This window comes from Rhamphochromis longiceps, linkage group LG5 (assembly GCF_057381845.1).
Source record: "Rhamphochromis longiceps isolate RC_006_pf linkage group LG5, R_longiceps_female_GT1.1, whole genome shotgun sequence".
NCBI classification, from domain to species: domain Eukaryota; kingdom Metazoa; phylum Chordata; class Actinopteri; order Cichliformes; family Cichlidae; genus Rhamphochromis; species Rhamphochromis longiceps.
The window spans coordinates 34,788,773-34,812,478 of NC_140561.1; the positions used below are offsets into that span (position 1 = coordinate 34,788,773).

The window sequence follows — 23,706 nt, forward strand, 5'->3', positions numbered from 1 at the left end:
CGGACACCCACCATTGTCTTATAAAACAAGCTGTGGCTTTGGAGAATCGCTTTCAGATTTTAGACCCTTGTGCCGTTCTGCTTTTCATGTAATGCAGTATTATCTGTATTAAGGCACACCATGCTGCACAAGTGCTGGAAAACTCTGCCCACTGTTTTCTGAGCTAACGGTCAGTTATCGTACACCCCATGCCATCACAGTTTAAAAATACTGAGACTGCCAGTGTGAAAGACTGACTACAACCCCAAAATTTGTGTTCCAAAATGCCCCCCCCAACTAACAACCATCACAATTTCACAGCATTTAGTTGCTTCTTTGTTGTTCTTTTTAATTCTAAATTGAAAATCCTAGAAGCACAGAAGGTCTGTCAATGAGAGCTTTCATGGCCCGTCACACAAGACTTTCTGAGGAGACCTGTGTGACTGAGATACAACACAATCCAGCCAACTACAGCTCCTTGGCTCTAGTAAGTTTATAAGACATGTTGCCAACAGATAGTGATTGATGATAGCATCTGATGCAATTTACTCCTTGTCCAGGGTTGTTGGTTCACATTCTGTGGTTGATGGTGAAAGCACAGGTTCCAAAGAAAATCTCCCGTGAATCTGTCAGCTAGAATATAACTCTGGGCTTAAAAAGCAAAGACTGATGGGATTTTTGTTTATCTACAAATACAGATGGAAATATGTTTTAGGATGTGTGCTGTGTAAATTACAAATGGAAACTTTAAATAATTATACTGTCTGATTGGAAAAGAAAACTAAGCATAATATTTGGTTTTAAAAAATGTAAGAAAAATATAGTTTTAGAGAAAGTCTATTAATGAACTGTTTTTCAGACAGAAGGCACTCACAGAAGGGGAAGAATTTGGATTTCAATGCAATCACTGTTGCTGGTTCTCCATTGAAAACACTGGGTGTTATTTAGGAAATTGATGAAATCTGAAAAATTACCATGTTGACTAGATTAGGCAGGGCAACTTATCAAGCGATCTCTTGATAGTACGGTTTGATGGATTGTGCGCCTTCTTTATTTTCTCAGGATTTATTCTTAATTGGTCCTTGCAATTAGGCATTGCTACAGAAAATACATAGTAAATGTTTAGATTGGTTTCAGGTTGTTTTTCAGTTCTTGACAGTGTGCGCCCCTCTTTATTCATCTCAAATGAACCATAATGACTTATTTTTTAAATCTAGTAACCACATAGACCCTCTGATTGCCATTCTGCAGTTACCAGGCAAGCAGCAGATGTGCAAATGAAGTACTTCACCTTCATGATCCCACATCTGGTCTTTTTTTGGATTTTTCTCTGCAGAACTCCTGCTCTGACAATTGAATCTGACCAGCACTTGCATAAAATGCCAAACTGTTGTACTCCTTTTTGATGTTCTTATAAATGAAATGCCAAAACTAAGCAACCCAGCTACCTTTGTAGCAAATGTGTTTAATTTTATGGGTCACATTAATACTCCATATTTTAAGTTGATTAAAATGTGATTAACAAACAAAATATAATTAATATAAATAAAGAAAAGTTTATTCTGGCAAAGGATCAGGAAAATGTAAATGATATTTGTCAACTGTAAGACCCAGTTGAAAATTTAAAGTTAAATTATGTTAACCTTTGTACTTGGATTTTAGCAACAGACGCATGGAAATTTAGAAGCTGGATATAGATGGTGACACTGAGAAGAAATGACTTATCAGCCATCCATGACTATTGTATAAAATATGATTTTGACAGGACACACACAACTTGTTTAAATGATGTGAGTAAGCATCGGGATAGAAACCATGCAGGCACAGGGAGAGCATGTAAACTTACCATAGACAGGCTGAAGCTTGTTTATGTGGCAGTGAGGCAAGAGTGCTAACCACATCCATGCTGCCTTGTATTATATATTGCAGAACTGTGATGGTTATTATTGACATAAAATAAGTATTTAAGTATAAAAAAACACTTTTGTTTTTTTTATTTTATTCCGTATTGTTCGGCTTCAAAAGTCGTCCATGCATTGGAAGACATGCCCCCCCCATCCATATAAGGTGGCTCCATTGACACATATTTCAGCAGCAAGCATGCAGTATTTAACTATAGGGTGGCTTCATATTTAGAATGAGGGCGGTGCCAATTTTATCATCTAGCTTTTGGTAATAAAGCAAATAAGTAATTAAATAACTAATTACTCTAAAACAGAGGTGGGCAATTAATTTTCCCAAGGGGCCAAATGAGAAACTAGGAGCGTTATAGATGGGGGAAATTAATTGGCCACCTCTGCTCTAAAACAAACAAATTGCTTCTGATGAAAAATCAATTAATAATCAGAACACATATATTGTTAATCCTATATGGGCAACACTTTGGATGAGGTGTTAGCAATCTTATTTACGATAACTCGCAATATTAATTTGCCCCTTATTGAAGATTGCCGTTGATATAAATGCAAGAGGTTGTAATTGGCTGAAAAAGAAAGAAGTGGTATATCAAGTAAGTGCTTCTTATTATACTGTTCACATGCTGATATAAATATAGCTAAAGGTAGAAGTTTTTTTAAACAATAGAACCTGGGAGAGTCCAAAAATGTGTGAGTAATTCTTGAATTAAATACTAAAATGGCACAGAGATAACTGTGTGTGCGTGGAATTCTCTTCTTCTTAAATGCCACTTACTTTGGGTGCATTAATTTAATGTCGGTCCTAGTTTCTGAAAATGAGAATGAATTACACTGACCTCCTCCTAAGTGAATTAACATGGGTGATTGTGGATGTAATTGCTAATTAGCATGACTCACTGATTTTACAGTCTCGCAGGTGGATCATTTTCAGTCTCAGAGGGTTTTAAAAGTGAGGAAACCTCACGAACAAAGACATTAGATTAATACCAAATTTTCCTAAATGTGAGCAGCCAGCCCTCCTCTCTTTTGGGAGCTGAAATGAAAAGTACCTCATGATGTAGCACTGTGCGCATACCTATAAGTATTCCTACACCAGACAGACACGAAGAATCCATCCTTATCACAAAAGGTTAACGGAATAATTTTTCTTTCAAAATTACAGCCTGCAGACATATTTCTCATAATGTGTAGTAGCACACATCACCTCGATGACAGTCAAATATTTCATGGACAATATCATGGGAGACACAAACAACTGCCTTGCCCCTTGACCTTGTGATCTCATAAAAAAGCCAAAAGCCAAAAGCTCCACTGCTCTCACTGTCACTACACATGGGGGTTGAAATAGGTGAGCACTTCTGTTTACTTAAATCAAAATCCAATACAATGCCCTGGCAGTTTCCCTCCTGTTTTTTTTTTTTCTTCCCCAGCACTCAGCCATGGCATGTCTCAAACAGATGCCCTTGACTTTCATTAGGTTATTAGGCTTTCAGGAGGTGAGCTATGATTCAAAACTGGGTATGGAGTCCCTGGAGGCTGCACCGCAACGCTGCCAGATGACTCGAAAAAGAGAACACAGGATATGTAACAAGAAAAAGAAGGAAGAGTGGATGAGAGGAGAGCAGGTAGGGCAGGTGTTTCTGACAAATGGAAAACAACAGATGTTTCAAAAGTCTCAGTATCACTGCCTGAATGCATAAAGCCAACAACTATTGTTCACAGAGAAAAAGAAAAAAAGTGTTATTTTGTCTGGATAGATATTATTATTACACATCACCAACTGGAAATCATTCTTCTACCTGAGTTTCAGTCTGATTTCTAACGCAGCAAAGAGCTTGTTGATTTAACCATGAGGTTTAGCTCGCCTTTGCCAAGTCTACATCTCAGCTTATCCCTCTGCGATAGGCACACAACTCTCACAAGGGTAAGATACCATTATAATAAGCTGTGCTCTCCAACAGATACAACAAAATCAAAACATGTCTAATAATAATCCACCCAACTTATTAAATACAGGCTTGTGCTGTATCTGGAACCTAACATTAGCCATCAGAAGGCAAGATGTGGGGTACTCCCTTGAAATGTCTGTCGTAGGGCTCAAACACAGAGGCAAAACCATTGAGTCGTTCACACCAATTTAATTTTATAAGAAAACCTAATGAACTTGTCTTTGGACAGTAAGGGGAAACCTTTGGAGGCTCCATGCAAGTACAGGACAGTACACCACAGTTGCCTGTTCTTTGTTAACAGGAGTGGTACCCAGTGTGGTCTACTGGAGTTGTGCTTTCCCCCTATCAGTCGAATCATTGTCCTCTGACCTTCATCATCAGCACAGAACTGACAATCATGCTATAATATAAAAGTCACTGAAATTATTTTTCTTTCCCATTCTGAAAAAGCTAGATTGACAGGTACTACACATAGTCTTACAAAAAGTGCCAACAGATGCCACAATGCTACATGTACATGAAAAACAACTTTGCCAGTTCTCATACAACATAGATGAGAAGTGGAGATGAGAGGGACACGATGATGATGATTTTCATTTGTTTAGCTCAACATACTGTAGTTTTATAGGCATTATAGCACCTGTAAAACATGGAAACATATTATTTTGGGTTTGTGCCCTGGAACTATTGTAAATGACTGTAATACTGAAAAAACGTTGCTGCTTTCTAAAAGAGGCTTTTGCTGCTTTGGTTTTTTTTTTTTTTTTTTGTAAAATATCCTAAAATGTCAGCAGTGCATTGGTCAAGAGTTAGGTTCATCATTTTTGCATTATTTTGAAAAGTATTGGAATATGTTAAAGTGTGAGAATACATCATATTAGCAACATTAATTATTTCATAGGTTTATGAAAGTACAGTTTAGAATTTTCTGTAATTGGTTTGTTAAATAGACTTTTCTTTGGTTCAAAAACAAAAAATTCAACTGCATTTTTGTTTATGCCTAAAGAGGAATAAAATCACTCAGAAAAAAAAACTCTTGACTGAGGTTCTCATAATTCATGCATGAAAGGGTTAAAAGCCTTTATTTGTATGTGTTCAGATACATTTGGCAACAAAACAAAGCCTGACCCTGAGCAGAGAAGAATGCCAGATTTTGCTGTCAAAACAACAATTTTCCATGGACTGAACAAGTACTCAGCAACAGAGGTAGCAAACAGATATTCTTCACTTGTGTTTCAAAAATATTCTGGTAAAACCGTATGGGCTAACAGCCTGCGCATCTGTATTATTATTATTATTATTATTTTTAAAAAGAATGAGATCTTACTGCTGTTACCAACAATGTAAATGTGTGAATTCTTAAATTGATTGCCACGTAATGTAACACAGGCCACGACTTGACTGCCAGGCCAGACTTCACCACAGTGCTGCAGACTAACCAATAAGCTGCCTAGTATTTTATGCAACATTTGAATAACACAAAGTTTGTATACTTCAGTTTGTTTTATAAGACATAACTTCATAACACATCTTGTTGGCTGTAGTATCTCTTCAAAAAACTCTATAATGAAGGAGGAAATTAAGTAAGTGTCTTTTTTACATCTGAGTGAGTTATCTCAGTCTTTTTTCTCTCTCTGGAAATACAGCAAATGCACCTTTAGCTCACAGAGACATTGTGTGACAAACTACACAGTTTGCTGATATTTGTTGAGCCATTAGAAAGGTTCGACTTAAAATTACCTGCTACTTAAAACAAAACTTCATGATTGCTCCTCTTTTGTGGTACAACTGTTGAAGTACTGGAACCACAACATAATGACATCTGCACCAAAAACACAATTCTGGATCGTTCCAGCCTGTTTTAACCCCTGAGTATAGTGCTATAAATAATGCATACCTTTTTATGACTGAGGTTATTACACCAACAAGATTTTCTTTTATGTGTTATTGTTCCCATTTGGATTGATTGATCTGACTTACTGAAGATGTAAATTGATGTGAAATAATCAATACTTCCCCTCAATTGTCTTAAACCTAAATGAGCCTTTTTTGAAAATGTAAGGAATAAAAGTAAAAAGTTGTCAGAAAAATAAATGGTCAAGTAACAGATATCTGAAAATTCAAAATCGTACAAAGTACAAAGTATATTTATTTCATCACTCCCCACCTCTACCCAGCAAACAAACTAAACACACGTAACTTCAAGTGCCTACACTTACTGAATTGTAAGCTAAATCAGCAGTAAGTTAACAGGAAGCAAGTTTTCCTGTTTGCCTGAATGTGCAAAAGTATGCTGTGAAAGTGTACGCTACATTTTCTTTCTGTGTGTATTCCACTGTATGACTCAATCATACCCTGAGGTATCGTTTGTATATCCTTTAGAAAACAATATCCAAACTATTTCCAAAACTTGCTTTACTACAAACTACACTAAAAGGAGCAGTAATGCAAAAATCCTCAAAATAGACTAGTCATAAGCATTTAACCTTCATGCCTAATTTCATGCATATATAAAATAGGAACTTGATTCTCTTTTCTTTTTTTTTCTCTACACCTGTATTTCTCGCACACCAGCCCCCGTGGAACTTGAGGGAGCAACAAAGGAGAGTTCCACATTAAATAAAAAATGAGCAAAGCGAGGGAAGTTTCATTATTCATATCACACTGGAATGCCCAACTCCCCAGCTTCCCGAAGGGAACACTATGAAATTTCAATTGGCATCATTCTATGTGTTGAGTTTTAATGTCAATATCGCAGACAGTCTTCAACAGCCTCGCAGCCTCCCTTCTGACTCCAACAAGAAACTTCAAAGGAGCACTTCGCTGAATCCCTCAGTCTTGCATTAAAAATGTTAACCTTGGAGACACGCTAACTACCCGGCCGTGTACGTTGCCGAATTCCAATGAAGAGCCTGATCCTTCAAGACAAGCAAGAAAAAAGGAGTTAACCATGCCCTCTGCGCGTTGATGTGTCCATCTTTTCATGTGACCACTGGTCTGCTTCTCCACTTGAATCTACAACTTACATGGCTTTGTGTTCATTCTTAGAAAGCCTGCTGAATCAGAGCTATCTTTTGAAAATTTTAAGATGAACACTGCTGACATTTATTGTAAGAAATCGCCAAAGACATATACTGAGCCTTTTGTTCTGTAAGACTAACACATTTTGGCACACATAAGTAAATGGCAGGGAATAAGAAAGAAACTCTAATTAGACGTGGTCTGAATGCAGAAACAGCAAAAAGTCACCATAAGGAAAAGCTGAACTGGTTCTTTTGGGGGTTGTGTGACTGCTGCTCACTTAGCCTCAGGTGTGGAGCTCTAATGGTTGGCAGGAAAAACTCCACCTGAGTGCCAATGTGCCCATAATGTTGCCAGAGCTTTGGAGGTAGTATCAGGCGCACACTGGCAGGATTATCTGTGCAGGTGCTGTACTTACACTGTGGTATACTACACTGTGAGTGACATACTATCCTCCAGCAACATATGACATGAAATCCCACAAGAAGAAATTAAAAATTCTGAAAGTTCAATATTTGCAGCAATTGTTTTTCTTTTCAATGTTTAATGTATAAGTCCTATGGACATAGTGTGCCTGCCATTGATACTGAAGCTAAGAACACAGCAGATGTACAGATGAAACACTTCATTAGGTACACCCGTCCAACTTTTCATTATTTAATCAGCCAATCACATGGCAGCAACTCAGTCAATGTAGTCATGTAGACATGGTCACAATGACCTGCTGAAGTTCAAACAATAGGAAAGAAAGGTGATTTTACTGATTTTGAATGCGTTTCCTGATAAGCTGGTGTAAGTATTTTAAAAACTATGGATTTCCTGAATATTTCCCACACAACCATCTCTAGGGTAAAGAAAATATTTTGAAAAGGAGAGACTATCCAGTGGGAGAAAATGCTGATCACCAGATCCCAAATCCAATAGAGCACCTTTGAGATGCAGCAATTTTGTGACGCTGTCAATACGGATCAGAATCTCCTGGGAATGATTCCAGCACCATAGGATCTATTCCCTGATGAAATATGTTACAATACAAGGTTAGCAAGAAATACTAAATAATGTGTCAGACTAATGTATTTAATCAAGAAAATGATAAGTTATATCTCTGCTGTACTAAACATTAGACTGACCTCTGTGAAAACAGCTTTCCAATATTCAAATTTTTATTATGATGCTCTCAGGTTTTTGAATTTATTTATTGCTAAAAAGTGATTTTTTTTTAGCAATAATGTTAAAAACTTGTTTTTAACATTATATGAAAGTTATGGTAGCACTCATAAATATTATTAACAATTTTAAAAAATGAATAAAAGTAAATTCTATAATATTCATAATGTTTGTTTTAATTAAAAAAATGGAAAAAGAAGAAAAGAAGGAAACAGTTCTGTCTACAGAGGCCTCTGTGAAAGTGGCAGACTTTGCCCCATCTGTTACAGCCGATGACAGGCCCAATAGTTTTAAATAAAAATCTGCTTGGATGTCAGTCTGCCCTCATTTCATTTGAATTAAACTCCATGCAAAGACAGAAAAAAATCCGCTTTCCCTCTTGCCCTCACTTAATTTATGGAGAGGTCTGAATAATCCTTATAAAGTTCATCTCATGCAGCTGGGAATCTCAAGAAAAGCATTTATACATAATGCGAGCTGTCCATCTGATAGACCTGTAAGGAATAGATTATCATCATCATCCCTGCACATTTGGAACACCCACACAGTCTCTCAATCGTCACATTTAGAGAGGGCATGAATGGGAAGGAAAATGTCATTAGTGAGATAGGTAATCTGTTTCTGGAGAGGAATCAAAGATCATAATTGGATTTTCTTCAAGGCTGCTCAAAGATTTTCGGAGTCTCAGCCCACTACCATATTAATGATTGTAAGCTGACTGAGCTTGCGAGTGAGCTAGGTGAAAAATTGTTTCTGCTACAGGTGCCCACCTTTAACCAACTGCAATGGCTGCACCATCACAAAAAATCCTCCTAAGACGTTTAGCTATTTAAATGGATTCACAATATGTACACTGAGTAGTGTATGAAAGATTAGAAAGAAGAAGGGAGGAGCAGGAATAAAAAAAAAAAACCCCTATATTTTCCCCCACAACCTATGCTTATTCTTGAGTACAGTAAAAGACTAAGTTGACAGATACCTAACAGTGATGGAGTTTTAACATCAAAAACATAATAGCAGTATTGAACTTCTCCTTATGCTGACACATTATGCATGAGCGGTACTCATAAGAGCAATATATTTAGCTTTTGGAGGGCGGCTTCTATGTATGATTTTAAAAAATCAAAATCACAAGAGCAAAGTTAAGAAATGATTCGAACTGCCATGGTTCAGCGGGCGTAGACCCAAGGTTTTGAGTTTTTTATATCAACGAAAAATAACGATTTAAGGCGGCTTCACATCTCCTGAATTTGCATCCTTACATAACATTGTTTCATTTTTTTCTAGGCTGACGTGGTCTTTTTTTGCCTTCTGGATGCCCATGATTGTACTGGTTGTGTGGGCATTTGTCACAACTAAAGTTATCCATGACAGTGCTACCTTTGCAAAGCTGATTACACCTTAAAGACTTGCTGTGTCCTATTTAAAAATAACAGAGTGGTAAACAAGGTCATGATAGAATGAAGACTCCACAACATAATACAAAAGCAAATCATAAAAAATCGTTTACAAGGATGGTATTCTGATAGAGACACGGTCCCTGGCAAAAATTCACTAGCACTATCTTTACATCTTTTAGCATTAAATTATTTATGTTGCAATCAAGTTTATTCAAAATTGCTTTTACAAAATTCTTAATTTATAACAAGCCAGGATAATAATTAAGTAGCTCAGCCTTTTAGACAGATAGAAATGTGAAGCTTACTTTTGTCTACCCCAACAAGAAACCAACAACACACTGCTCTTAATGGACAGGGCACAGAAAAACTTTATACATGTGGCAATTATCGACTGTGTATGGTTTTTGTAGTGTGCTCATACAGGTTTTGCAAAACAAAATTTGCTTAAGAAAACTGCAACGGATTACAAGAAAAATAAGAACACTGATAATACAGCTTTAATAGGATAGAGGAGCATTGCAGGTTATATAAGACATGAATACCCTAAGAAGTTAACACCTATGGTATAGAAAGCTTTCTGACATGTCAAATCCCTCCTTCAGACCACAGCTTGCTAATAAGCTCTACCAGACTTCTAATGTGTTGAAGGTTCACAGATGGAGGATTTTATAGAATACAGTTTTATTATAAAGATTTTTTTTAACCTTGATGCTGACACCGGCAGATGTTTTAGCCAGGCTGCTAGATAAGACGACAATGTATCAATCAGAAAAGAAAGTTAACTTTAGAATAAATGTCTTCCTTTACAGTGTAAACATCTCACCACTGCGCCTCATTTTCCCATGCAAGTTTTCTTTTTCTTTTTTCTTTTTTTTTTTAAAGTTTGCTGTAAAATATTTATGAATTGAAACCCAATTATAATGATCTTGTGGCTGTGGCTCAGGACGTAGAGCAGGTCATCTAGTAAATCAGAAGGTTGGTAGTTTGATCTTTTTCTGCTCCAGTCTGCATGTCAAATATCGTTGGGCAAGATACCAATCCCAAGTTTCCCCCCATTGCATCCACTGGAGTATGAATTTGTGGAATGGTAGATAAAAGCCCCCCAATGAGGCAAGTTGTATAAAAACACTGAGTGCTCAGTTAGAGTAGAAAAGCGTTGTATAAGAACAAGTCCATTTAGCATTTACCATCTACTTTGAGAAATTGCACTGGAGTTTGTTACTGTAACAAAGGTGTAACTGCACTGGAAGTCATATAAAGCACATGGGTTATTTTTGTAACTTTTCAAAGTGAAAAGTAAAGTTAAATCAAGTGTAATTTGATTATTAAAGGGATGAAAAAATAAGGGTGGAATTAATGGAATAGTTTTTTCTTAATTTAATTTTAATTGCTAAATGTTGAAATTTCTCAGCATTTAAGTGAATCTCATTACTTATTTCTAAGGTTTCATTGATGTAATAGGTTAGTGTGTGAAGCTGCAGCATCTCTGCTAGATGTTTGGCAGTGTCTAAGCAGATGGCAGCTTGGCAGTTATGGAAGAAGGTAGCTATAATATGAAGTAGTGCCATTTTGAAGGGCTTTGAAAATTGCTGTAATGGTGCAACACATGAAGCACTATTACAGCAGTGTTATTTCTCTCACAGTTGTGGTCTCTCAAACTTGTGTTTTATTACAATTATACTCTAGGCCCCTAAATCAAGCTCTGGGAGAGCAGCAGAGGCATGAATTTAGTCGATAGCAGCCAAAATACATATAAAACTTCTACAGTTTTACCACTGGTAAACTTGTGTTTTACTTTGGTTTTTTTTCTTTCCGAATTAAGAGTGGAGCAGCTGAATTTGGCAATCAATATTGATGTTGCATTTCTGAGTGAAAAATGTGTTTAAAAATCACTTCTTACGGTTCATTGTCTTTTCCTCCCACTAAAGCTGCACTGCCCTTGGTTGTTGGCTGTACGGATTTCTGATGTCACTCTTGCCAAATCCTGGAAAGCTTCATCTTTTGCAAGCCTGCATTACAGGACTAAACCTGAGGAAATAGTTCGAAAAGTTGGAGTTCGGCTCTATTCCAAGTGCTTCAAGAGACATTTAAGACAATCCAGCCAAAAATAGTAATTACAAGAGTGATTCAAGACTTTTTTTTGTGACAAACTTGTGAATGCATTATACCTTGTTACCATGTTTGTCAAAAATAAAACAAAAGACATGAAAACAGCATAAAAATGTAATTACTTCTTGAACAACAGGTTAACCATGTACTCACCAGTTATATGGTTTCCTAGACAAACACTTTCATTTTCGAGCAAGCAGTTACAGAACATATTGTATTTTATTTCCAGCTGTGGTTATTATAGTGGATACAACTGCATATCGTTAGCTTCATAGCATAAGTGCCTAAGTCATTGACTTAGTCAAATGACTTAGGCAATTATGCTATGAAGCTAACGATATAATTTGGTAACTGCAGTGATATAGAGGATGTCAGCATCTATCTCTAGCTTTTATGATATTCAGTTTAGTTTACTCTCCAATAGATTAAGTTATAAGTTAGGTGACTAAAAAAGAAAATACCTAAAAATACCAAATAAAAAATAAACATGTAAAGGAAGAACCGCTGCCATTCGCATGGTCGGCCTCCTGAACTTGACCATCTGGGCCTTTTTGGACTCTGTCCCTCCGTCCTGGGCCCCCTCCGCCCATCCTGGTCGGGTGCTTTTCTTTTTTGGTTTTGGCCCGTTTTTGTGTTTCTGCTGGGCTGTCTGGAGCCAGCCCTTGGGGGGGGGGGGGTACTGTCATGGTCCTGGGTCGGTGACCCAGCGCTTTTAGTTATCATTTTCTAGTTTATGATGATGATGATTATTATTGTTTGAGTTCTGTGTGTTATATTTGGTCTGCCTTTGAGTCTGTCTCTGTCTATGGTGTCACCCCATCTGTTTGTGAATCTGTCTGGTTAGTTCAATGTCTTGTCTGGTTCCATGTGTCTGAGTTTCCTGTTTTATTGTGAAGGTTTGTGTCATATGTGAGTGTGCTCAGTTTACGTTTCCCCTGTCTCGTCAGCTGTGATTTCTCCCAGGTGTGTTCCCCTCCTGTCTCTCATCCCTTGATTTCTGCCGTCTGTGTATTTAAGCCCTGTGTTTCTCTGTGTCAGTGTCGCGTCGTACCCTCAACTAGCTGTGTGTTCTGCTTCTATGTTCCTAGTGTTTGGTCTCCTGCTCCAGTTTAGTGTTTCTTTCCAGTGTTTCAGTCCTTGGTTCCTCTGTTCTGACTTTTGGTTTTCTTTTGGTGAGTTTAGTTTGTACGAGGTTTTTCCCAGCAATAAAGCTGCGCCTTAAGTTTCACTTCCGTGTCTGAGTTCTGCATTTTGGGTCCACCACTCCTGCTTGCCTGCCACACAGCGATTCATGACAACTATGATATATGCTCAACATGCATTGTGCAGTGACAGTGACATATCGTCTCATATCAAACTTATTTGTAAAGATTCATTTAAAGACCAAAGCACACCAAAGTGCTTTCCAGTAAAACCATGATACAGATCAAATCACAATAAAAATATAAATTACAGATGTAAAATAATTACGTAATATAAATATAAATACAGAGCCAGATGAAAATCACACTAATTAGCCTCGAATGCCAGGTTAAACAAGAACATTTTTAGACCTGATTTAAACGATTGAATAGAATCTGATGCGCAAATGTGAAGAGGAAGATTATTCCATAATTTGGGTGCCGTAATGGCAAAGGCACGGTCTCCTCTGTTCTTCAGCTGAGACCTAAGGCACTAAGAGCAGTTGACCCGATGATCTTAGTGCTCTCTTAGCTGATCTCCTCCGTCTGTATAGCCCTAAGTAATCAGGTGCCATATCATTTAGGATTTTATATGTAAAAAATATGATTTTAAAATCCATTCAATATTTGATAGGAAGCCAATGTAAGTTGGCTAGAACATGGGTGATGGAATCATATCTTCTAGTGCCGGTTAAGAGACACGCTGTGGCATTTTGGACCAACTGCAATCGCTGAAAGAGGGAAGATTGGAGGCCCAATTAAAGAGAGTTACAATAATTTAGTCTTGAAGTGATAAATACATGAATAAGTTTCTCTAGATCTTTGCATGGTATATAAGGTTTAGCCTTAGAAATTTGGCGTAGTTGATGGAAGGTAGTTTTTACCACAGTGGACACCTGTTTATCCAGTTTGAAGGAACTATCCATAAAAACTCCAAAATTCCTAGCAGCATCAGTGAGGTGAATAGCAACAGGCCCAGGTGTACCAGTTAGTTGTCCCAGAGGCATATTTTTATCAAAAACAATAGTTTCCATATTCTTCTCATTTAGAGTAAGAGAGTTACATGATAACCAGTCTTTGACATCCCTCAAACAATCAAACAGAGGATGTGGTGAAGATGAAACATCCCCAGTCAAGTGGAGGTAGATTTGAATATCATCAGCATAAAATTAAAAGAGACATCGTGTTTTTCCAGAAATGGAGCCCAAGGGCAACATGTACAGGGAGAACAACACAGGACCCAGCACGGAGCCCTGAGGCACACCACAGCGAAAAGGGGTAGAAAAAGAGGAATGTTTTCCCATCGTGACAGAGAACGACCTCTCCGAAAAATATGATGCAAACCATGAAAGAACATTTCCTTTAAGGCCAACTACATGTTCTAACATTGCCAGAAAAAACTCATGGTCAACCGTATCAAAGGCTGAAATCTATGGTGGCCCCTAGAGACAAAGCACGTACAAACTCCAAAACACATGCAAACTCCAAAACACTTGCAAACTAAAAAACACACACACAGTTACTAGGTAACAAAAGCTCAACACTGCCCCTAGCGTCCTGGAGCACTTCCGTTGTGTTTTGGAATTTGCATGTGTTTTGGAGTTTGTACGTGTTTTGGAGTTTGCAAGTGTTTTTGAGTTTGCAAGTGTTTTTGAGTTTGCAAGTGTTTTTTAGTTTGCAAGTGTTTCGGAGTTTGCATGTGTTTTGGAATTTGCATGTGTTTTGGAGTCTGCAAGTGTTTTGGAGTTTGTACGTGCTTTGTCTCTAGGGGCCACCGTAGAAATCAGATCTAATAGAACTAAGACCGCAGAGTCAGCGATTAGAAGGAGGTCATTGAAAACTCTTAGTAGGGCAGTTTCGGTACTGTGACGCAGTTTAAATCCAGACTGGAATTTATCACTGATGCCGTTTATCAGCGATATAAGTTTAGAAATTGGCCTGTAATTTGCGAGAATGATCAAGGCTGCTTTTCTTAATAACAGGTTGCATGACTGCATGTTTAAAGGCAAGACAGTCAGAACACAGCCAGATAACTTTCATTAAAAGTTCATTAAAAGTAAGATACAGGACCAAATTGTATTCAAAGCATCCTTAATGATACGAGAGGGAATAATGTCATGCAAAGAATTTGAGCTTCTCAGGTTATTAATTATTTCCTTTAAAGTCGAGAATGACACAGGTTCAAACTGTTGAAAAGCTGGTGAACATTCTGAAATTATAATATTATAATACATGGTAATAATAACTACATACTGAATGTCTATAATGTGTGTATATAATTGACACAATGTATAGGATAATCAGTAAGATTATGAACAAATTATTCTGGAAAAAAAGGATGATATGATAAATCAAAGTACTAATACTTTTAGAGACGGCCTCTCCTTATTTGGTCAGGTTCCTTGAGGTCATGCACATTACATCCCTGTGTCGATGACCCTAGGACCTTTGCTCTAGCTTCTCCTATCAGGCTGTTATTTATGTCTGTAAATGCTAAAAGGTCAGTCAGGCTGGCTTGAGGGGAAAAAGCAGAAAGAACCTTAATATTAAGAAGGGGTAAACACATACAAACTCTTGAATAAAATACACGAGTGAAGACTTGAAGAATGAACTACAAAGCAAAATGGGTTTCGGAGGGATAATGAGACTAAAGTTGAAGTTTTGCTGGCTTGATTAGTAATTAATTATCATGGTAACGTGTGCTGAACGCGTACCCGGAAGCATAAAGCCTGGGTAATAAGAAAGTTCAAAATAAGAATTGTAAGAGTCATTATCCCTGAATTTTAGGTTTTATTAAGCAAATTAGTGGAAAGAAAGCCTGACTTTGTTAAACTCACTTTTCACTACGTTTCTCGAGTCTTGCAATATTCTCCTAAAAATAACTGTAACTGTAGCAGGCAGAGATTATTCCTTTTACTATTCTTTGTCATAGCAGAGCTGAATGAGCCTCTCCCTGCTAGGGGAGCTTGGAAATGATGCAAAACATTCTCCATAAAGAAGTGGGTTATGTGATTTGATAAATTCAGATATTTTCATCTAAGAGGCATTAACGCATACATTTTCAGTATTTTGAAAAATATCCCCATTCATATATTCATCAGTAGATACCATTAGACTAAAAGATAACAAAATCTACTAAGAGTCAAATAAAAGCTTATAACACATCTATATAATGTGTACAGAATCAAGTGTGAATTAGACAAACAGAATGCAAGTACTTTAAAAGTGCATGACTGGAAGAAAGTTTAAATGTTTTTCATTACAACCAATACTTTATTGTGAATGTATGAACCAATTAACTGTTAACAATGCCGAAACAAATGGTCATGTCTGTCTATGTGCCTGAAGTTCAATAGGCTGCCGCAGCTGGTGTGAATTGGCCATTGGGAGCACAAGGCAGACTTTAATATCTCCCAGGGATTTTTCTGTCTGGTTGCATTTTTGTTGCATCATGTCTCCATGCTTCTCTGGTTAGAGGCTACTTGTGCTGACCCATCTTCTCTCCATAGAATTACCTCGCCATAAAAAAACCTTCATTAACCATTTTAAAACCAATAAAGACTGAAGAGATGTTTAAAACCTATCCCTGTTAAGCTTCACCTCAAGTTGTGTGATCTCAGTCATTTAAACCATGTGCTCCAGTTATACCATAAAAAAATGTATGGTATTTTTAAAAAGTAAAAACAAAACGGGACAGGAATGTATCATTGGATGAGTCACCACTCCAATGACTTACTGATCTTTTTACTTCTTCTTATTCTTCTGCCTTAATTTTGATTTAATTTTGATGTACAATTTTTCAAAGATATCTTGTTTAACTGTCATGTTAATAACATCTATTCATGTCCCAAAAGAAAGACAAGAAAACAATGCCAGCCACCTTCCCAGGTTTGGTATAAATAATAACATATCTTACATGCATTCTGTGTGATATTAAACACATCATCAGTCATCCTAAAATAACAACAACTTTAATAATAACTTTGCATCATATATTAAGTTGTAGTGTTTTCTTGTGCTGTGGTTCAAAATGATAATATATCACTAGGCTATATGTGCATATACCAGGGGAATCTTCCCTTACATGGCACTATTCTCTGGCCTGTGCTGTAAAATGCTCATTTCTATTCTAAAATTTCAAACAGAGCAGTGTTTGAGTCTTTAATCACCCCCAGGTAGGCAGAATCACCTGTAGTGGTGGATTTGCAAAGGCCATTTATATTCAAGGTTGATTACTTGTAGGGTGTCATTTGCATTATCAGAGACTCAGCACTAATGAGACTCGTGGTTTTAGGCCTTAATTGGATTGCTCCACCAGTCCCTTATTGATATTTGCATGCCACGGTTCATCATGATAAGTAATGAGAAGATTATTCACCAGAGGTAGCCAATTGCAAACTCCATCTGTGAAGTAAAAAGAGCACTGTCCATGCTATGGTTCCCATGGGGGTTGAGAGGGGACAGTCGCATGCAATGGCAAACATATACGGCAACACATACATTACAGTTAATATGGCATATTCCAGCCAGAGCCTGACAACTGATCAGCCTTTAGAACCTATATCAAGCCCTGTTTATATTTCAGGAGGCAGTTGTTGTTTACCAGCTCAGTGCTATTATGGCTTCCACAATAAATAAATTACTACTGTTCAAGCCAACCAAAGCAAACATCTGCCAGGGAGCAAGGCAAGGGGATTAAAAAGAATGTAGCTTAGCGAAACATAATCTGAAAAGAAGCATTTGCAAAATAAAAGACCTGGGATAGAAGAGGCTTGGGAAGCTATATTGCTAATTTACCTGATAAGAAAAGAACACCACTTCATAAATAGACTACGTAAAGCAGTCACAAAGCCATCAATCAGACTCACAGAAGGCGTCAGAGTTATTATAATTTATGTTTCACTACAAAACAAAGCGAACAGCTTGTTAGAAACATGTCAACAAAGCTATGGGACAAAACCTTTGACTCATTAAGGCAGATAATAAAAACCTGCTCATCAGGAAAGCATTCTTCTAAAATGAAAATGACAAAACATGAAATGTGGTACAGATGGTGCTTTTGCTGCAGGCATCAGAGTGTGGAGGTACTTTGGCTGGAATTCAAAGAAAAAACATTGTCATTACAACTTGTCAATTAAAAATTGCAGGGAATAAAACCATTTATTTTTCAAAATTGTCATGGTAATGTACACGACAGATTCTGTACATGTTTCTATCTGTGCAGGTTACCTGGATTTATGAATCATCTGAGTTAAAATGCAAAGACAAAAGGTAAATCGTGTCTATTTTTATGTGCAGGAGATGAGATGCAGACTTTGCAGACATCTGAATTAGCACATGGTGGCTTTAGATCCACCCAGCAAAATTTGTCATTTGGTTACCTTCAAAGATTGGAACTGCAACTACCAAATCAAGAAGAGAGGAATGCTGGCGTGTATGGCCTCATTCCTGCTATCATCACTCCCCTGAGCGTCCACTGTGGACAAACTCTGAGGTTTGTGACTGCTGATTTGGTGTGGTGTGAATCCCATTAAAAAACATTCCTCTCAGCTTGATAGTCAGCTTTCCGAAAAGTAAACAGGACTTGCAACCAAAACACACATCGCTGTTGATGTTTCCCAGATTTTCACTTTTCCCCCCAAATGCATTTCAGCACCTGAGGGGTTGATTTAATGGATGGATAGATAACATGGATTTAATGGATTCAGGGGTACATTTAAAATGAGAAACCATTTTCATTTATGTTGCATTGGGGTCTTTAAAGGACATCCTATTTGCGTGGAGAAAGTGTTTTGCTGCAATGTTTTCAAACCTGACTGTCATGTCAGACATGACACGGCTACATCTGCAACTGTCAAAGCCTTGGTGCCTTCTAACCTGAACTCTGAGATGGAAAATGCCCAGAGCAGCATTTGACACTTCAGTGAATCTCATTACCATAAAGCATGATAGAGAAAAAGGCACATTTACGCAGCATGAAATATATAACAGTGTCCCCCCTGCCAGCTGTGCTGTCATCGCTCACGGTGGACACATGACATGTTCCGCAAAATGGGCATAAATGTTTTGGAAAATTAATCGATAGGGAAAATGTTTACACGACTCAATGTGGTTACTTGTGGTATTTACTTTCTTTGGAGGTGTTGTGAATGAATAAAAGCAATGACAGCCTCCTGCTGTGCTCACCGATGTGATGTTGGTCTCAGAGTGGTCAGTGCAGCATAAGCTTGGCTGAGGCTCCTACTGCTTGGCCTCTCCTGCTCTATCTAATCACTCAGACATGGCCAGGCCTCAGGCATGCTGCCCTAACTCTACACTAGCTTTGGGCAAGGTTGAAGCAGAGGGTACATTGGCTAAAAGCGCAGCCACAGTCATATCCCCAAGATTATCTACAGTAACGCTCAGACATCCTCTGCACTTCTCAGCTCTTTTTCACTCGTCTCGTTTATCTCATTCTCAGGTTGGTTTTATATTCAAGTAAAATGGACAGTTACTTAGCAGAATAAATTCTCAGCAAATGAAACCTGACATATCTGAGCCTAATATCGGAATATAGATTGTCAATCAATACAGTGTAGCACAGACCTTATAATTCTCTTCATGAATAAATCTCAGTAATTCTCTTCATAACCTTGTTCATACAAGACAAATAAAAATACAAATTAGAATTAACAAATTTTCACACATTTCAAATTCCTTCCAAATTGTGTGGAAATTTTCTCAGTGACATCACAGAACCAATTTTATGCATGCAAACTTTTTTTGTCTTCATAATGACCAAGAGTTTTTGTAATACTGTTTGGAAGAGATAAAATTAAACAAATTAAAAGAAAAGCAAAATCTCACCACCTCCACAAACATGAAGAATAATTATATGATACAACCACATACTTGAATTTATATGTAAAAATTCTTCTCAGTCCAAATGTCTGACTTATCTCTGCAGTCTTGAAGTGCCTCATCCAGCTATGAATTCAGATATATTGCATCAGTAATCTCTCCACCTCTCTTTGTGTCTTATTGGCCGCAGGTCTATTGAGGCATCAAAGCAGCAAGGGATCTCAGAAAAGAGAGGCCTCCTCTGTGCCTCCTCTGATGGTCTGGCAGATGCATCATTTTCAAAGCAGAAATGAGTGGGCATGGGCTGTTGAAAGCTTCCAATTCTTTTTTTAATTTAAACATTTGAGTAAATGTTTGACCCTCAGTAAACTCTCAGTATTTCTGTTGGTTTTTTTGGGTTTTTTTTTTTTTTTTGAAAAAATTAATATTACTTTCACATTTTATATATATAGGAATGTAGAAATTGAAAGCTTCGCCTTTATGCTCAGCTCTCTTCGTGATGGACAGGTACAACGTCCACATCACTGCAGCCACAGCACAGATCCGTCTATCGATCTCCTTCTCCCGTCTCCCCTCACTCTTGAACAAGACCCGAGATACCTAAACTCCTCCACTTGGGGCAATAACTCCTCACAGAGTCACTCCACCCTTTTTTGGCTGAGGACCATGGCCCTCAGGAGGTCCTCATTCTCAGTCCTGCTCACACTCAGCTGCGAACCACTCCAGTGCGAGTTGGAGACGGTGGTCTGATGAACAGAACCACATCATCTGCAAAAAAGTCAAGACAAGATTCTGAAATAGCCCATGGAAGCCTTCCACTGCTTGGCTACGCCTAGTTAATTCTGTCCATAAAAATAATGAACAGAACCTGTGTTAAAGGGCACACCTGCACCAGGGCAAACCTTTGCCTGCCCCACTCCTGCTATACAGGTGAAAATAGAGCAACAGGACCGCTGAGTCTTTGATTTTATTTGCTCAGTGGAGCAGCCTCAGCAATTCTCACTAAGGGCAACTCCAGACCAGGGGCGGAGCGTGGGGGTGGCTTACTGGGCTTAAGCCCGGGTTGTTTTGTCAGAAGCCCGGGGTCTTTTGGAGTGTAATTTTTTCATAGTTAGATGCCTGGCTGACAACTGTATAAAAGAAAAAGTACACACAATATTCGAAGCACATAGTGCACACTGTGGGAATTTACGACTGTGCGTGAATCCCCCCTGATATTGGTATGATCCGAGCTCAGGCACTGAGGACTGAGCGAGAGGGCGGGGCAGCTGCTGCCTGTGAGTGCACTGTTGGAGAAACGGAGCCAGCCATACTAAGGAGAGCTTAAGTTTGACCAGGTACCAAAGCAAATCATTCGTACCGTACAAATAATGTAAATATGACGGTGCATCACGAAAGATTGATATCAAACTGATCACTTGACCAATAGTTACTTGCTGTTCAAGTGAATCAACAAATGGCGAAATGAAAAGCCGAACAAATGCTATTTTTTTTTAGAGAGTCTTAGCTTACGTGTGTTTATTTCATATTTTCAGTTCTTACCCTCCCCGACTAAATCGGTTTCAGTTATGTACTGAAATATAAGAATGGACATTAGAGGGTTCTTTCAAAGAAAAACTCAGGTAAATGTTATTTTATATATTATGCTTTGTATGTTGTTCAGTATATTTCTATGCAAAACAAGAGGGATTTCAGTACACAGCAGGATATTCACATTTGTAACCAGATATTTACACTTTAGGGAGAAAACATAAAACATTTTTACTGTACAACATCAATTTAGAGTAAACTTTTGTTTTAGATAAATATTGAAATATATTTTGAATTAGTTAAATGTCAGAATAAAGAGAGACAGAGCTGTCTATTTTTTATCACTTTGATCAAATTGATCAAATTTACACATATACACTAAGTTTGTTAATTAATAAGAAAACTCCAGACGATTCCATTCTGAGCTGAAGAAGCTTCTGATAGGTTAGTAGAGTCCATGTGAGTAAATTGGTGGCACAGCTGTGGATGCATATAAGGCAAAACACAGAGCCTGTTTTTTTGAAATGGGAAAATCAAGAGATGTCAACCAAAACACCAGGAAAAGAACTGTGGAGCTCCATAAGTGTGGCTCAGTTTGAATACAATTTGGTGCCATTTGCAATTAAGAAATACAGACAGTTTCTCTCTTTACTCTTAAAGTTAACAAATATGTTTTTTATATTTATCAATCTAAAAAAATAAACATTTAGTCTAATTTGATCTTACAATTAAAAAAGTGTTTGTGTTTTTATCTGAACAGTACATAAATATGTGGTTTCAACTGTATATTTGATGATTGTCAGCACAAAGAGGGAGAGAGAGGAACAGAGAGGGAGAGAGAGGAACAGAGAGGGAGATGGAGAATGAGGACAGAACAGAGATGAACAAGAGCAGGTGAGACACACATGTTAGTCAAATGGTTGTTTACCAAAAGTATCACCGTATCATAGGTCCTCATGTATCTCGTACCTAGTGTTTCTTTTTAGGTTTGCTATTTTTCAAATTCTATATTTATTAAGTTATGCAGGCTTGTTTGCACAACAAGGCTAAATAATTATATAAACTTTTCTCAATCTAAATAGTGGACTTTGGTAGAATTAAAAAAATAAGTGTAGTGCAGGTCTATGATGATTTTTAGTGCTACTATCATCTAGTTCTGATTCTGGTTCTGTCTTTGTTAAATCCTAAGTAGTCCTGATTTTGAACTGTTGTAGTCCTGTTTTAATTCCGGATCAGTTTTGGGTCTGGTTGAATTGGGGTTTAGTCCTCGTGTCTTGATACAGCCCCGACTTTCTTCTGCCTTGCTGCTTAATTAAAAAACTAGTTTAAGGTGTCCTGCACATGTGATATATATTTTTCCCTATATGAAGTCATTCTTTTTTGAACAGAGCCTATTAATCTTTCAGTCATTTCTAACCCACCCCCCCCAAAAAAAAAAATCCCACATGCATACTACCCTTTAGGGCTAAGCCCCGGGTGTTTCAAATGTCTGGCTCCGCCTCTGCTCCAGACCGAGGCACAGTCCAGCCCCTCTCCAGGAGATTGGTTCCTTTTAGCCCAAACCGTGCGTGAAATGAGCCTGACTATATCTAGCCAGAACCTCTTAACCTCACGCACTAGCTCAGGTTCTTTCCCCACCGGAGATCTGACATTCCGTGTCCCAAACTCTTGTCAGTAGCCAGGGATTGGCCAGCCACCAGCACACACTGTACCCAATCCGTACAGAGCCTCTTCTGGGTAGTGGACCTATAGGAGGGTAACCCTATCCAAGGCAGGGTGACTTTTCCCTAGTTCGCTCTTTGTCTGGTCCCTTTAACCAGGACCAATTTGCCACAGGAGACCCAACCATGGAGTGAAAGCCCCCTGACAACATAGCCCCTGGGATCCCGGGGACACACAAATGTTGAACTGTTGTGAGTGGTCGCTGTCAGTCTGTTGTTTACATCAGCTGCCAGTATGTGTCCATGTCTATTTATTTTGTAGGAGGCTGTAAAACTTTGTGAATGGAGTCAGTGAAGCTCACTTCTGTCCAGTGATACTAAGGTTAGATGATGATGATATCCTGTTGGTAAGTGCTATGTTAGCCTATAACCACTTGTTGTTGTTTGGCATGTTGTCAGCTGTTTAGAGATGGGAAGGTCACCTCTGTAATCTACTGACAATAATTTTAATTGTCTGTAGATTAAGATTAATCAGATATATAGTCATGTTTAAGCACATGTTTGTGTGCTAGAGCTCTGATTTCAGTTCAAGAGATTAAAGTTCTTTTCCAGATGCTGACCGTGTTGTCTCATTCCTTTGTACTTTTGCGCTGTATGGGAGGGAGACCCTTTCCCAGATGATAAAACATAGATACGATCCTTCAAAGTTAAATGAATGCCTACAAATTTGTTCTCTATTTGTTCCATTTTCTCACACCTTTTAAGGACACAGTGCAAAACTTATGCCATATGCGATATGAGTTTTTGTCTATTAGCAATTTAGGAATAATCTTGCAGGCATAAAATAGTATTTTTTCCTCCCTTGTAGGTAGTATTTTTTACCTACCCATATACCATTTAGATAGGCAAAAAATACTATTTCGTGCCTGTAAAAATGTGCATGTCTTAATAGA

General features: G+C 37.9%; 1 protein-coding gene across 1 annotated transcript in view; it reads left to right on the forward strand.

Moving 5' to 3' along the window:
• Positions 1-23,706, forward strand: part of LOC146670440 (N-acetyltransferase 8-like) — an 850,360-nt gene that overhangs the window by 233,297 nt on the left and 593,357 nt on the right. The window contains exon 2 of the mRNA XM_085407415.1: positions 21,905-21,986. The gene's annotated coding sequence lies outside the window, so the exon portion shown is untranslated. The remainder of the gene's footprint in view (positions 1-21,904; positions 21,987-23,706) is intronic.